Source organism: Canis lupus, chromosome 33, assembly GCF_003254725.2.
Source record: "Canis lupus dingo isolate Sandy chromosome 33, ASM325472v2, whole genome shotgun sequence".
NCBI lineage: Eukaryota > Metazoa > Chordata > Mammalia > Carnivora > Canidae > Canis > Canis lupus.
Window position 1 is genome coordinate 1,633,617 of NC_064275.1, and position 17,318 is coordinate 1,650,934.

Consider the following 17,318-nt stretch of genomic DNA (forward strand, 5'->3'; position numbering starts at 1 on the left):
ACTTAAAATCAGAATTTTTAAGTCTGATATTAGTATACATTTTTAAGGGATTATTTTGCCATAACATCATAATTGAATATTCTTGTTAAATATCAGTTTTTTTCAATATGATTTGTGAATTTTAAAGTGTAAATTTTATGTCACTAGTGTTATTTTTTGCAATAGATTCTGTGAGATAAAAACTCCACTTGATTAATGGATATCTGTTTATGAAGCCAATAGTTCAACAGCTCCATCATTTTTAGCTAGATGATAGGTAAGTCTACTGGACTGTTGAAAAAAAAAAAGAAAAAGAGGATGAGAAGGTAAGAGGGAGGGAGGAAGAAGAGAGAGAAAGAAAGAGAGTTTAAGGAAATACAAAAATTTTATAAGCAGTCATCCACCAAATAGGACATATTTTTTAAATATCTGCCCTTTTAGTTCACTAGATGATGACTTGGGTTAACTGTGAAAATAACCTGCCTTGTATCAGAAAGCAACTTATTTCAGCAGAAATGTTTGACTTTATGTGTAGTGACTCACACCTGCATTTCTGAATAGCGTGGAAATTCGAGCGCATAGATAATACAGGGAAAAGGACTTCCCAAACCAGAACTTGGAGAAGACTTGAATATGTTCCAGTGAACTACTGTCTGTGGAACCCGAGTGCTGGATTCAAATTCCCTGCTAATATTAAAAACTAGGTTAGAGTAGCTACGATCCTGACTTGGACATTCAGACATGTGAGGAAGAAAATAATCTGCTCACTCCTTGAAAGAAAACCTATCCCTTATGTCGGAGTAGCCCTGTACCCGTTGTGTGGTTCTAGGCACGCCCTGCCTCAGTATAGCTATCTGCAATGTCTCCGCTCTGTCTGTACACTCCTCAGGCGTCTGTGAAGGTTTTGCACAGAAAGGTTTGGGATGTGAAGGAATAGATAAAAAAAAAAGTGACTCCTTTATACATTTGACCCTTTGTGGGTGGAGCCAAGATTGTTGATGCTGAGAGTGGAGTTCAGAACTTATTCTTCCCTTACATCTGGGCATGATTCTGACTATCAGGATCAGTCCTGACAGGTGACGAGGAGCTTCAGGGTAATAGCTGAGAGGATGGGCACCAGATCCAGACTACCACGAACCTGAACTCTGCTTTGCCCCATTTCTATCTCTGTGATGTTTTGCAAGTTACCATAGTTCTCCAGGCCTCAGCCAATCTTCACTATAGGATCTTTGGGAATTGAAATTAGTTAATCCACATAAGGCACCTAGAACGTTGCCTGAAACAGGGAACACATTGCCATATGCTCGCCATCATCAATATTATTTTAGAATCACCATACGAAGCACAGACCTATCGTGTACACAAATTTGAGAAGTATCCACAGGCTTTCCCTCTATTCACAAAAGGAGATAAACATTCCCTAGAATATAGGAAAGACTCAATTTTTTTTTAATTTGAACTTTATTGAGGTACAATTGACAAAATGGTAAGGCACTTGTAGCGTACGTTGTGGTAATCTGATCTACATTATGAAACGGTTCTACTCTCTTCCTAAATTCCAGGTATACAGTGTTGTCACCTAGAGTCACCATGTTCTACTTTCCATTCTCAAGACTCAATTTCATGTGCCCTAAAAGGACCCTCCGGTTTTATTTTACTTTCCTCAAGCAAACTTCACTGCCTAAACTTCCTAAAACTGACCAGCCAGCTATCAGCTCCAAAATATCCCTCTGACAACCTTTCTATGCACCATATTCCTTCTGCTTAGGCCTGGAGATAACTTCCTGATTAGTAACCACTATCTCCATTAATGAGAAAAGTAGATTTCTTACAACTTTCCGTAATATATCTCACTCTGTGAAGTCAATCAGAGCTGGTTTCAGGTCTGAAAACAGCATTCATCATTCTTTTCCCAGCATGAGTTGAAGCATTTACTTTCCTTCCAGAGGCAACCTTGAAAAGACAGTGATTCACTGCGTTTCATTAAGTAAATCCTCTTGATAAATACATTCCTGGCAATAGCAATATGATGGATATTTTTCCTTATTTTTTGTTTTGATCTTTAACGGATCATCATCATCATCATCATCATCATCATCATCAAATTTATTTTCTGAAGACAGGGTAGGCACGTTACACCTGGCAACTTGACCAGATTTTCATTCTTGACACACACTATCAGAGACCAGAAAAAGTTCAGTTTTAGGAAAGTGAGAGACTGATCTATGATGTACCCAAGAAATAAATAGCTCTACTACATTAATAGAATTCTAATATACCTCACCCAGGCTTACGTAGAACTTGTAATGACAGTATATTTAAGAGAAATTAACTCAAGATATGTAAATTGATTGAGTGCCGAGCTGTGCTGCAGTTATTAGAACTAATTTTCTCCATCTGAATCTTACACTGACATTTATACTGTTTTAATAAGAATCCATTATGAGGCTCATTTTAGGGAAAGGGATTCTATTAAGCAAAAGTAACCACATATGCATCCAAGCAAATGCCAAGTAGAACAAGTAATAGATTTTAAATGGAAGTTCAAATTCATAAATGTAATGAGTGATAATAATATCCCATAATTTGTATAATTCTTTTTATTAACAAAGCCCCTTCAAATATCCTCTTTCATTCAGTCCTCATAAAATTATTTTTGTAAAGAAAGATATTTATCTGGAGTTTAGGTCTGACACCCTATGGATTCCTATGGCTGTTTGACAATATTATATTCTAAGCTGGGATTTTCTTAAGGCAATATTCAAGAATAAACCATTGGAATTGAATTTGTCTTGTTTAAATGTTCTAGGAAACTCAGTGGAGCTAAAGAACATTACATTACCCTATTTCTTCTCCTTTCAAACATGACTAATTTGCATGAGAGACCAGGTGGTCAATTTGCATAGATAAGACCCCAGAAAAACGTGTGTTACATTATGAAGTTGGGGGTGGGGGGGAGGCTGGAAGAATAATGCAGAGTGTGCTTTTTTTCCTTTTTCCTTTTCTTTTCTTTTTCTTTCTTCTTCTTCTTTTTTTTTAATCTTTGGTTTGCTAGTTCAGGGAAAGTCTGACTGGATGAGTGGGGACCAAAAATCTCTTTGTTCATTTTCTAAAACCTTGGCCATTTTTCAAGTGAAAAAAAATCACCTTTATATTTTAGGCACACTGACTGAAGTAAACAACAATAGAATACAATTATCAAACAATAATAGAAAGTTGAATTTATAAATGCAGCCTAGCTAAAGGTATTATTTTAATTAATTATAAAGTTCATTTTCTTGCTATACCATTAATTTATTTTATCCTTCTATTTAAAAAGTATTATAACATTAAAAATGGTTGTAGAAACAATACTGATTATATGCATTTTATTCAACCTTTTGGCTACCAGTAACGAACATGAAAATACTTCAAGCTTCTTCAAATAAAGCTAATACTGGGGTTTCTACCTTCTTAAAATTGACATTAGGAGGTGGAATGTTAACTCAGGTTTTTTGGTAGCAAAGGGTGGTTTGTTCAGTCTTCTATCAGACTTGCTAGCCAAAAGGGAAGGAAGAAGTGCCACCATTTGTAGGGTTTACTCTGATAAGGGACAGAATAGTACTTCCACCACTACAAAACACCTCCCTTTTCTGCTTAAAATGACACTTGCTAAGGGTGGGAAGCACTAGTGGAGATTAGTTATCTCAGTAATTAACGTTTACATTACTAACCATGAGAGGAGTCCAGAGGAAGGATGATATCTAAGCCCCGCTAAATATAGAATAATAAGAAATTTCCACTTATCCCCAGATAACACAAGAGGTGGGTGTAGTTTCTCTGGAGTAAAGAAAAACAGCCACATCAGCTTACAATGGGTGAGAGCTTCAGATGTGAAACTTCCAGAAAAAAATTCCTAGTCACAGAGCACAGAGTCAATGAGTGGTTATTCAAGGAATGTCTAATGTTCAACTTCCAAGTTGTTTCCTTTTTAGATTTGACCATCATTCCTAAATATCTACTTAAAATTCCACACGTAGAAAAAAATAAAGCAAACACTTGTGTTAATTGTGCACTGAAGAATGGAGACATACAGAGAGAATAGAGAATTGTCTAATCAAGCAAAAGACAAGAACAAGAATAAGGGAAATCCTTGGAAATCCTGTGAAGATGCTGGCATTCCCAGAATTTCCTGGGATGGAAGTTCATTTTGTTTTGTTTCCAATACATACAGAGAAAGTTGAATAGTTGGAAAATAGTTTACACATATGTAATTTTTATTCATGTGCGAACACTATTTGTGCCAGGTTCCTTTAAAGTGCTGTGGTGGGGGGGATCCCTGGGTGGCGCAGCGGTTTGGCGCCTGCCTTTGGCCCAGGGCGCAATCCTGGAGACCCGGGATCGAATCCCACATCGGGCTCCCGGTGCATGGAGCCTGCTTCTCTCTCTGCCTGTCTCTCTCTCTCTCTCTCTCTCTCTCTCTCTCTCTGTGACTATCATAAATAAATAAAAAATAAAAAAAAAATCTTTAAAGTGCTGTGGTGGGGATGCCTGGGTGGCTCAGTGGTTGAGCATCTGCCTTTGGCTCAGGGCGTGATCCCAGGACCGGGATCGAGTCCCACATCAGGCTCCCTGCGAGGAGCCTGCTTCTCCCTCTGCCTATGTCTCTGCCTCTCTCTTTCTCTATCTCTCATGAATAAATAAATAAAATCTTTAAAGAAAAATAAAAATAAAAAAATAAAGTGCTGTGGTGTTTAATAAGCTGGTAACATAGGACATTTCTTATTGCTAGTTTATTTCCTTATTTGTGTATTCTAGGAAAGGAGGGCAGCTCATTGTCCTAGAAAGAGCAGATAATGGTTGGCCTATCAGCAGATAGCAAACAGCTTGGTTATAACTCTGTCATGGAAATTTTTGGACATCAGGGACTTTTGTTATCTGTGATGATATATATATATATATATCACCTAACCTTGCAAATATTTGATAAATGAAAGTTTGTACTTCTGTCTGGCTCATTATTTAAAACTTTTTCACATAAAAAATTGGTGTTAGTAGTGCCTTTAGAAATGAAAACATAACATCCAAAAAACAAATAACTCAGTTAAGAAATGAGCAGAAAACTTGAATAGACACTTTTTCAAAGACGACATCCAGATGGCCAACACATGAAAAGATGCTCAACATCACTGATAAACAAATGTGAATCAAAAGCACAATGAGATAATATCACCTCACACCTGTCAGAATGGCTAAAATTAACAAGACAAGAAACAACAGGTGTTGGCGAGGATGTGAAGAAAGGGGAACCTTCTTACACTGTCCATGGGAATGCAAGCTGGTACAGCCACTCTGGAGAAGGGTATGGAGTTCCTCAAAATGTTAAAAATGGAGCTACCCTACAACCCAGCAATTGTACTACTGGGTATTTACCCCAAAGTATACAAAAATACAGGTTCAAGGAGTACATGCACCTGATGTTTACAGCAGCATTATCAACAACAGCCGAACTATGGAGAGAGCCCAAGTGTCCATCAGCTGATGAATGGATAAAGAAGATACGGTATATATCATATATATAATGGAATATTACTCAGCCATAATAAAAAAGAACAAAATTTTTCACATTTGCAATGACATGGATGGAGCTAGAGTGTATTATGCTGAGTGAAATAAGTCAGAGAAAGACAAATACCATTTGGCCTCACTCGTGTGTGGAATTTAAGAAAGAAAACAGATGAACATATGGGAAGGGGGAAAAGGAAAGAGAGAAACAAATCATAAGAGACTGTTAACAATAAAGAACAAACTGGGGGTTGATGGAGGGAGTGGGTAGGGGATGCGCTAGATGAATGATGCATATTAAGAACTTAATATGCACTTGTGATGACAAGCACCAGGCATTTCATGTAAGTGATGAACTACTGAATTCTACTCCAGAAACCAGTATTGCACTATATGTTAACTATCTAAAATTTAAATTAATTTCAAAAATGAAAGTATACATAAAGACTGATTTACTCAAAGGTGTAAAACTAATAAATCCTGAAAAGTTATCAAAAAATGGGACACTTTACATGAGAGTTTAAAATAGTTTCAGTTATGATAGGCAGTTATAGAGAACAGCAATTTTAACTTTTCTTTTTAATTACTTGTATCTGTAACTGTAAAGTTTGGTTGGTTTTCTTTTTTATCCCTAGGAATCAATCATTCTCCAGATAACGCCATGTTGAGCATTAACTGCATCTGAAGAAAGTAGTCTTGGTATTGCCTCAGAGTTTAAGAATAATTTTGATGGACTGGTTATTTCACTATGAATATAATATCATTATTTTTCCTATGTGCATATACAATTTTTCTTCAAATGTCACAGATTTGAACACTTGACTGAAAAATAAAATCTTTTTTAAAAAAATGTTAAGAATAAATTTCTTTCCTGTCCATGCAAATAAAGAGTTCCAATATATGCATCAATCTGTAGGGTGATTTCTATCCACTCATGCCTACTTGCATCTCCACATTTTAAGGAAAAGTATTTTAAGAAAATACATGGTCTTCTGTAGGAGCATAGTTTCTTGCTAATGCTACTTCTTCTGTTATAATCTGAAACAAATAAAATCACATGGTTTATGGGTTTTAGCAGAAGGGATACATATTTTTCCCCTAGAGTCCAACTCATTAACAAATTTTACTTTTCTTGACACCTTTAGTTGATCAAATGCTGCTACTAGTGCATTCTATCCCTGCCAAGAACATCTCAGATGTTACCCAGCTACTGTCTGACCACGCTTTCTAGTTTCACTTTTCTGTCTCATGCCATTCTCTCCAGGGACCTTGACTGGGACAGCTTGACATTGCATTCTTTATTCATTATGTTTCTATAATTAGAGTTCTGACAATAAGAGGATTTGGAGAAAAGGGCAGTGGCAGAGGTATAGCTCTTGAATCTCCAATCTCCTAATAAGAGCAGAACAATGGTGTGAGAAAGAAGCTGCTGAAAACGGAATAAATATGCAGAGGCAACAGAAACAAAGACAGGGAACACTGAAATTCAAGTGGGGAGGGGAATAACGTCAGGAAATCTCAGAAAGCAGCAAATCACCATATTTTCAGCACTACAAAAATCTTGTTGAAATTTAAAATAAATAAATAAATAGGATAGGGAGCTCTGGAAAGTTAAAACTATGTTAAACTACATATTTTTTTAATGATGAAATTATTGTTTTCAGGGCTTCTGGGTGGGTCAGTGGGTTAAGCTCTGCCTTCAGCTCAGGTCATGACCCCCTGCTCAAGGGGGCCCACTTCTCCCTCTGCCTCTGCCTCTCCTCACTGAGTGTGTTCTCTCTCTCACTGTCTCTCTCTCTCCCAAATAAATAAAATATTTTTTTAAAAATAATTGTTTTATTCTTATTTAATAAAAATAGAGTCTAAGGAAAGCAATATCTTCATATGAGAAACTACAACGTGGATATAATACCAATTGAGTGCTATAGTAAAGATGGGCTCTTCTGCTACTATGGTGATTCAGAAATAAGTGACAAGGCCAAGCGAACACGAAGTGTGATGTGTACCAGTGCTTATGCCAGTACTAAGTTTGAAACCTGTCATAACAACAACAAAAAAATGTATAAGGCAATTTGACTTAGAATGGCCCTTGAGGTTCAGAAACAGTGGTTGTGGATAATTAAAAAGACTTCACACAAACCACTTAGATTTAAAATGTAGGCTTAAATTCAGGAAAATTTATTTTTTAAGTGCATTCAAGTGAATGAAGTAAATCTTTTCAAAAGATAAAGAAAAATAATTTTTAGAAAACAATAGAGGTGGGGGTGAAGGGTGGGCCAAAATGGGTGAAAGGGAGAGGGAGAGACAGGCTTCCAGTTGTCAAATGAATATGTCATGAGAATAACAGACGCAGCATAAGGAATATAGAGAGTGATACGGTGATAGTGATGGATGGGGACAGATGGTAGCTGCACTTGTGGGGAACATAGCCTAATATAGAGACTTATCGAATCACTATTTTGTACACCCAAAGCTAGTGTAACACTGTGTGTCAACTATACTGAAATTTTTTTTAAAAAAATTACAAAAAAAAAAAAGTTAAAGTTTACCTAACCAAATTGGTTCAGAGAGTTTCAGGGTTGAGAAACACATCCAGGTGATGGGAGCGTGGTATGACCAGCGAGGGTGGAAGCTCCATAACCACTTTTTAACCCTATTCACCTCTTTCACGTGGCTATTCCTACATTGTATCTTTGTACAAGAAAAAACAATAATCTAATAAATTTAAAAAGAAAAGGCAATACAAAAGAGTCATAGTGAATTCAATACAAAGTTGTAAAGAGAGAGACTAAGTAAGGAGCAGAGTAAAACCCCTATGATGAAAATAGTGTAAACTATAATACTAATGATAACAAATGTAAATGTTAACTCGTTATTTCAAAAACAGCTAAAATATTAAAACAATTATACAGGGCATAAAATAACAAATTTGTATTAGGAAAAAATAAGAAAAGAAGTAGAACTTTGGAAAGAATTAAAAATAAAACAATCATTCGGAAATGCAGACTAAACTAGAAAGAATACAAAAGCAATGAATATAGTACATAATATCTTAGCACAAACAGAAGATCAAGGGAAATGAAGAGGTAAATTAGGATTTAGAGAATATGATGAGTATAGAAGACAGAGAAGGTCTAACAGATGCTAGGAAATCCTGAAGACAACAAAGCAAGGGTACAGAACAAATACAAAAAAAAAAACAAAAAAAACAAAAAAAACCCAACTATATTCTAAGAAAACTTTCCAGAAACTTAAATAAAAATATATTTCTAACTACATATTAAAAGAGTATACCTCATACTAAGACTATCAAACACTAAGATATGTTCTTTGACAATCACTGGGCTTTACAGAAAGAAAAACATCTTCAAGTATTAAAGTCAACGGCCCACTAACAAAAGGACAATTGGTTTATTATCAAACTGTTTGATACAATGCTTTTTGGTGGAAGAAATGGAGTAACACGTTTGTTAGTCAACGAAAGAAATGTCAAGTAAGGAATGTATGTCCAACAAAACTGAATTTCCAGTATAAATTTATCTGATATCAATATGCAAAAATTCAAGGAAAAATGTTCTTTTGATCCTTTTCTGAAGAATCTACTACAAACCAGTTTCAAACAGCCAAAATGACTAGAAAGATCTCGCCATAAGGACTGAAGGTGGCGGGACAGGGATCCCTGGGTGGCGCAGCGGTTTAACGCCTGCCTTTGGCCCAGGGGCACGATCCTGGGGACCCGGGATCGAATCCCTCGTCGGGCTCCCGGTGCATGGAGCCTGCTTCTCCCTCTGCCTATGTCTCTGCCTCTCTCTCTCTGTGTGTGTGACTATCATAAATAATTTTTTAAAAAAACTTAAAAAAAAAAAAGATGCATGGACATCTAAGACTAACCAGGTAAGAGATAAAGTGCAATAGGTACTGGCTGTATGCTCTGGCAATGTGGATATAATATGACTGGAAAAAAAGAAAAAGAAACAAGAAAAAGAGGGAAACATGCAAAAGATATTTTTTAATTCTTTTCAGTTGCTTTTTCCCCATAGTATTAATATTAGTGTTGCAATTTTAAGTGAATTATACAAATGTTAGGTAAAGCAACTGAGTAATTCAAACTGTATCATACTCTGAGCCCTTAAGATTAGTAATACTGAAAAAAATGAAAGAAGGAAAAAGAGAGAAGGAAGAAAAGAAAAGCAAAGAAAAAGAAAAATTTAAAAATCTCCCACCTTTGGAAGATCAGAAACAAAGGAACAATTTTTTTTAAGAAAATGAGTATAAATTGTCATTGGCAAACTTTTTGGGGAAGTTTTGCTTTCCTCCTCCCCCTAGTATTACTCTACTTTCTAGAGGACATGGACTAAAACTGCATCTTGTTTAGTTCTCATAAAGCTCATGTAAAATGATTATTATTATCTCTGTGTCACAGAGACAAAAATAAAACTCCAAGACACTAAATTATTTGCATAAAACCTCATAGCTAATAAGCAGAGCTATGATTCAAATTCAATTATTTTGAGTCCAAGTCCAATGTCCTTTGTGCTGTGATACAGGTGCACACAACCCAAACAAAACACAAAAGAAAAGAGGGGTGCCTGGGTGGCTTGGGTGGTTGAGTGGCCAACTCTTGGTTTCAGCTCCAGTCCTGGCCTTAGGGTCTTGAGACCATCCCAGGGTTGGGCTCCATACTCAGTGCAGAGTCCGCTTCGTATTCTCTCACCTGGACTCCCCCCATTTCCCCCACACTTTTGTATGTGCTCTCTCTCTCTAAAATAAAATTAAAAAAAAAAATCTTTAAAAATAGCACTCAAGAGAAAAAGACTATTTTCCCAGTACTCCCAATAACGTCCACTGACTAGCATTGTTTTTAATTTGTATTACAGTGCAAACTACATGAGGAAAAGTTCACCTGTCTCCGTAGCTCAATGAATCTATGAAATTTTGCCTACATCTATACCCATACAGCACTGAGTATCTCCAGCATCCCGCAAGGTCCTTCCTGAGGCCTCACAGTCAACACCCTCCCCCAAACTAACCTAACCTATCAAAAAAGGTATGTTTCCATTACTTACAAATTTCATAAAAACAGGATTATAGAGTACGTTCCATTCTGTGTCTGGTTCATTTTGTTCAACACTGTGTCTCTGGGGTGTATCCATGTACTTGAATCCATGTATCCACGCGGCTACTCTAATGTGTTCCTTCCTTTCCATGTATTTTCTCTACTGTGAGTAAATATCCACAACGTATTTATCCATTTTGTTGTTGTTGTTGTTGATAGAAATCAAATTGTTTTAGTTTGAGGTTATCATGAATAAGCCTATGATAAACATGGTTTTGCACGTGTTCGGATGACCTAAGCCCTTGTTTCCCCTTGGGGATGACCTCGTGTCATAGTACAGGGATCACTAGCTGCTGGTGAGGTTAGTATCACTATAACCTAAACTATTCTCTGTGTGGCCCAAATAAGCCAAAGCTTCTCAAAAGCATCCGACTTGTTTCCCGTTGCAGGAAATCTTCAAACTCCTTCAGGGCAAAGAAGAAAGGCGCTCGCTGCACTTTTTGCTGACTTCTTTCCAGCCTGATGTATTGTCAGTTCTGACATTAAACGTTACTCACTAGAGGCGGAGGCTGGCTTGAAATGACCGACTCTGCTGTTACCACACTCGCATCCTTGCCAAAGCTAGACCTTCTGCCTGGGGAGTTCTTTCCCCTCAATATTAATTTTGTTTCATCCTATTTATCCCTGAAGATGTACTTATATTTCTGACAACTCCACCAGGCCGTGAGTTCTTTCAGAACATTCCTTCCTTCGTCTTTATGTCCCTAATCCCCAGCATGATATCTGAGATGCACTTAAATAAATGAACACGTGAATTCAGGAAACATCCAGAATCAAAGAACCGGAAGAAAAGACATCTTGCCTAAAATAACGAACTTGTCATACCAGCTTCCCTCCCCTGGTTCCGTCCCTCACAGTGCCAAAATGCATCTCTGAAGATACAAAAGAAAATTAAAGATAGTAAACTTCAGTATCTTAAATCTCTAAGATTAATGGGTAGGGCCTAAATGTTCAAAGGTTATGGTCACTAATTTCGAACACAAATGCAAAATTTTAAAAATTACTTTGTCTGACTTATCCATGACCTTAATAATTTCAAGATGATGCTCCAAATAGAACTTCTACCACAAAGGATAAAAAAATATTATATTTTTATAATGTAAGCAACAGGAGTTCCGTACATACATATAAATTGATCTGGAACTAGACTGTACATCTGGCAACGTTTTGTAAACTGGATTAGAACCTCATGAGAAATCAAAATGCATTACAGACTTAGTGTAAAATCTTAGCTTAATTGTACTCCTCATACCCTATAACAAGCATGCATTAAGATTGGATTGTCATCAAAGGCATATGGTTAACCAAATGTGCGAAGAAATACAAGGTTTCGGAGTAAAACATTAGCAATGTATATGCAAGTGAAAATGTTGTGTGTAACTCTACCAAAGTAGACATATGCTTTAAATAGTTGCCACTTCTCGTCACAGAACCATTTCAGTTTTATGGAGAAGTACCACTGCGTTTAGTTTGGGAGCTCAAAAGGCAAACCTTTTAAAAGCCAAAAAGAACAATTCTTGATGCATTAGGATCTCTTGGACTTTGCATGTTAATATTCACTCTGAAGTTCCAAGGGAAAACTGTATCTCTCCTTCTCTCTGCCAGGTTTATAGAAGATGTTTTATTTTTTTTTATTGGTTTCAATTTTGGCTACAAATGAAAAAAAAAAAAAGAAGAAAAAGACAAAGAATCTGATGTCTGGGCAATGTGCTACATACACTAGCTGCTGTTGAACAATTCCATATGCTGTTCCACGCATAGAAGGTGAGGACCTCTGCCATCATTAACTGTTATTAAATCTTTTCCAGGAATCAGATATTATAACATTATCTGTTTTTCATCTTTTTATTTAATGTAGTTCATGTAAAGTGTGAAACATTAGAAGAAATTCATGTAGATTTTATGTGTGCCGTGACTTAAAAAAAAAATTTCCTTCCAGGTGTCTAAATGATCCCCTTACTGAATTGGGAGAAATGCAGAATGATGACGGAGTTTACTAACAGGTCCTAATGCTTTAGGCATTTCTTTTAATATTTATTGCTTTTTAATCTCTCCTCCTTTTAAACACCTTTTCTTATATATATGTATTTTTTGGTATTAGAATAGTTCATTGGGGGAATTTTTAAAATAAAGAAAATCTAAAAGAACTAGGGAAAAAAGTCCATTTCTAATCCCATTCAGAGATAGCCATAGGTAACATAACTGCTTTTTTTCTAAAAAGGATGGAAGCTGTCACTAAAACCATGATAAAGATATAGGAGAGGAAAAATAATTTTCCCTCTACCCTCCGGGTTCGTGACTGAGACACTTCCGTAATAAAAAGACAGATTAATAGGTGAAAACAAATAAATGTTTAATAACATGCATACCTCCTGTATAGATGGGAGATATCCAGGAAAACTGAGTACCCCCCAAAATGATTGCAGTCACCTTCAATGCCATTTTCAGCCAAAGGCAAACAGAGGTGTTGTGCATGGGGATTCAGTGGTGGGAGGTCCCCAGGAGCAGCACATGGTACAAGTGTGAGGTGGTTGTGCAGATTTAAGTTGTTGCCTTCAGCATTGGTAAGAGTTTCTAGAAATGTAGTCAACCACCTTCTCCTGGTGCAGGCAGGGAGAGAGCCTGATGACTTTCCTTATACATGTAACTGTGTCTTACTGAAGGGTAGCTTCAACCTCGGGAGGCCTGCGCGGCTCAGTCTGCCTTCTGCTCAGGTCACGACCCCAGGGTCCTGGGATCAAGTCAGACTCCCTGCTCAGCCAGGAGTCTGCTTCTCCCTCTGCCCTTCGCCCCTGGCTAGTGATCTCACTCTCACTCTCTCTCTCTCTCAAGTACATAAATAAATAAAATCTTTTTTTTTAAGGGTGTGTGTGTGTGACTTCTTCTACTCAGTTTTCAGATCTTCTCCTGTGTCTGCTGTTTCTTAAAAATACTCACCTTTGAGTTCCTGGGTGGCTCTGTTGGTTGAGCATCCCACCCTTGGTTTCTGCTCAGATTTCATCTCCCAGTGAAGAGATGGAGCCCCACTTAGGCTCCTCACTTAGAGTGGCATCTGCTTCAGGTTCTCTCTTTCCTTTTCCCTCTCCCTGCCCCTCTGCCTCTTCCCCTGCTCACTCCTGTGCATGTGTGTGCTCTCTCTCTCACTCTGTAAAGTAAATAAATAAAATACTTTTTAAAAATAAATCACCTTAAAACCATCCTTAGCCCAAAGAGGCACATTTCAGGGTGGCAAATTCTCCTCCCTTTCAAAAAACCAACATGTTCTTGAGATTCTGAATTTTATAAAGAAAACATACAGAACTAAACTTCTCCTGAGAATATTTGACTAATTCTTGGGGCATCTGGGTCACTCAATTGGTTAAGCATTTGACCTTTGATTTTTGGCTCAGGTCATGATCTCTGGGTTGTGAGACTGGGTCCCCGCTCAGTGGGGAATCTGCTTCTCTCTCTGCCTCTCCCCCTGCTTGTCCTCTCTCTCTCTCTAATAAATAAAATCTAAAAAATAGAAAAGAATATTTAATCAATTCTTGGGTGTCTGTTAGAATAACTGTACTTTAACCAATTGCAACTGAAAACTCTAGGGGCTGAAAATTCTGGGATCGTATAAGCTACAAACAATATGGAAGTAATTAAACTCAGGAAATGGTAAGGAAAATGACAACAGAATGACTACAGGATAGAAAAAGCTCACAAGGATTTTAAAGAAAGAGCCCATGAATAAGTAAATATCCCAAACATCACTAGTGTCAATAACAACCTCTCTGGGCAAATACTTTGAGTAGAAGGGAATTGAGCTGTTTCTTAGGGACATTTCAACCCTCAATCTGAGGTTCTGCACAAAACTGAAAACTGTAGGGAAGGGCTTTATAGGCAGGCAGAAGGAAAAATGAATAGACTCCTAACTCTAGTCCTTATTTTCTCTAACCTTACGTGTCCCTTATCCAGTGTTTGGGGAAGAAAAAGGAAAAGACAGGAAAGGGAGGGAAGGGGAGAGGAGTGAAGGGAAAGAAGGAAGAGGAGAAGGGGGAAGGGAGAGGGAGGACAGGTAGAGAGAAAGAGAGAATGAAAGGACAGTGGACAGAAAAACTGTCAGAAGGTCCCGACTGGATTTCTCCTGAAAACCTATGGAAATTATAAGAAAGAATGAATCAGAGGAACAAGCAAAAACCAGCAAGCACCACCAAAACCTGCGAGAAACTATGGAGGTGACCACAGATTGTCCCAAACTGGTCGTTCTGGTCAGGAAAATGTTCACATATTGCCCTTTCCTTTCCACTGTGTTGACTTAGGAAAATTATCACTTGCCGCTTGGGTGCAGAAGCCACCAATGTCCACAGAGCAATCCTGGAGTGCTGCAAAACCTCTGGGTGAGAAGCAGATTCAAATACATCTAGGGTGCCCTTCTGCCCTCCAGCATTCATCCTATTAATGACTTCCTATCCCCAGAGCTAGAGATTTATAAACCAAGGAAACAGACGTCTCCCTTTCTGTTCAAGAGTTTGAAAGTGAGGCCCTGACCAAAGGAGTAGTCTGATGATGAGCAAGCGGTCTCACTGTCAATGTTCCTCATCTGATGATAATAAGCAAGAGGGAGGGCGGGGGGTGGGGGTGAATGGGTGACGGGCACTGGGGGTTATTCTGTATGTTAGTAAATTGAACACCAATAAAAAATAAATTAAAAAAAAATAAGCAAGAGGGAATAACAGTAGTTTTATTTATAGTGACTGAAATTCTCTACTGTTAGGTTCATGCCCTTCCAAATCCCAAAATTTACCAGGAGAGAAACAAACTAAAATGGAGCCCTCGGTGTTTTCCAATACCCATTACCAGGCCAAGTAGCTGATAATTTCATAGGATAATGTGCTTACAAGATGAAAGAACAAGTACAACCATTATAAAAGAAAACAGTGACTTGAATATATATGAATTAAAGCTGAATAGAAAAGTAGAAAAATTAAAGTATAATAAAGTATAAATAAAATATAAAGTATAAAAAGTACACTTACATATATGAAGGAAGGTGCTAAAAATCTCAAATAGGAACAAGATACTGAAGAACTGATTGGTCAAATATTAGGTATAAGAACAATAATAGTTGAAAGAAAGAAGAAAGAAGATATTGAATCAACAGCATGATGAACGGAGTTTAAGAACAAATTACTCAGCAGGAAATCTTAGACTCAGGCAATCTTTCAGAAGGAACAAGAAAAACAACAGTCTAAAATCATATGACATACAATTTAAAATAAATATAAATAAATAAAATAAAATAAAATAAAATAAAATAAAATAAAATAAAATAAAAATACCAAAGATAAGGGAAGAATTCCAGAGCTTCCCAAGAGGAAACTCAAATCATCTACACAGGGGTGGAATCACTTCACCTCAGGCTTCCCTGCACCAATACTTCATGCTTTATAGTATTGAAAGGAAATAATCGTAATGTGAAAAATTTATATCCAGCTATATTATCAATTAAATATTAGGGAATTATTTAAATAAACAAACAACAAAACCAAAAAAAAAGCTTCTCAGGCATACCACGCCGCAGCTATTTTGCTACAGTAAAGTCATCTTAAAAACAATCCTGAAGGAAGTATCGAAATAGGAAGAGAAAGGTGATTGTAAAAACAATTATACATTCAACGTCATCAAATGCCCTGATATTTGTAATCTCTAAAGCTAGAAACAAAGAAATAAAAAAGAGAAAATACTTGTAACCAACCAAAAAAAAATTCAAATAAGTAGCACCACCTTGGCAGGTGCTTATCCCATAGGACAATCAACGAAATCAATAGCCCCAACTCCGAGAAGAAAGAAAGAAGCTGACCTAGGTTTCTTGATGTAAAATCAAACCGCAGACTTTAATAGCATCTCTTCGTACAAACAATAACAACTAGAAAATGTAAAAAACTCATATACTACCTACATATTAAACATTTCTGGAAATTATTCCAAATTGGAAAACTCAAGACTTTATGAAGGAAATTTTAAAACTCCAATGTAGATCATAGATGAGCTGATAGACTGTGTTCTTGGGTAAGACGACATAAAGTATAAAGATGTCAGCTCTCCCCTGTAAACTCAGTGCGAACCCCCGTAGGGGTTTTTGAGCAATTTGATATGCTTACCCTCACATTTATATGGGGGAAAAAAGGTTTACAAATAATAGTCTGCATAAAAAAGAAGATAGAAAAGAGAAATTTTTTAGCATATCAGATATCCATTCATACTGTACGGCTTTATTAAAATTTCTATATCTAAATAGATATAAATATAAACACACACATGTGCCTACTGCAGTGACAGTAAGTTACTGGCACGAGCATAGATGATGAACCAAAGAAGGAAGATAGAGTCAGACACGCGCCCATGAAAACAGCTGTATTATTAAGGTGGCAGCACAACCCACGGGCACAGGGCAGACGGCGTACCAGATGGAGTTGGAAACAACAGCCCAACAGTAGATGAAGCGAGGTGACTGATGGAGGCACTGTCGTGTAACAGGAGGCCACTGCTGACCTGCTGGCAACACCAGGGGACTCAGGTACTTCCAGACTGCCCTGGAGCATGGGGAACTGACGCCCGGGACGCCCAAACCACACACCACCATGAAGCTCTGTGTTTGTCTTTTTAAGCTTAGACCTTAGATGGAGGGGGAGCTTATAAACACCGGGAA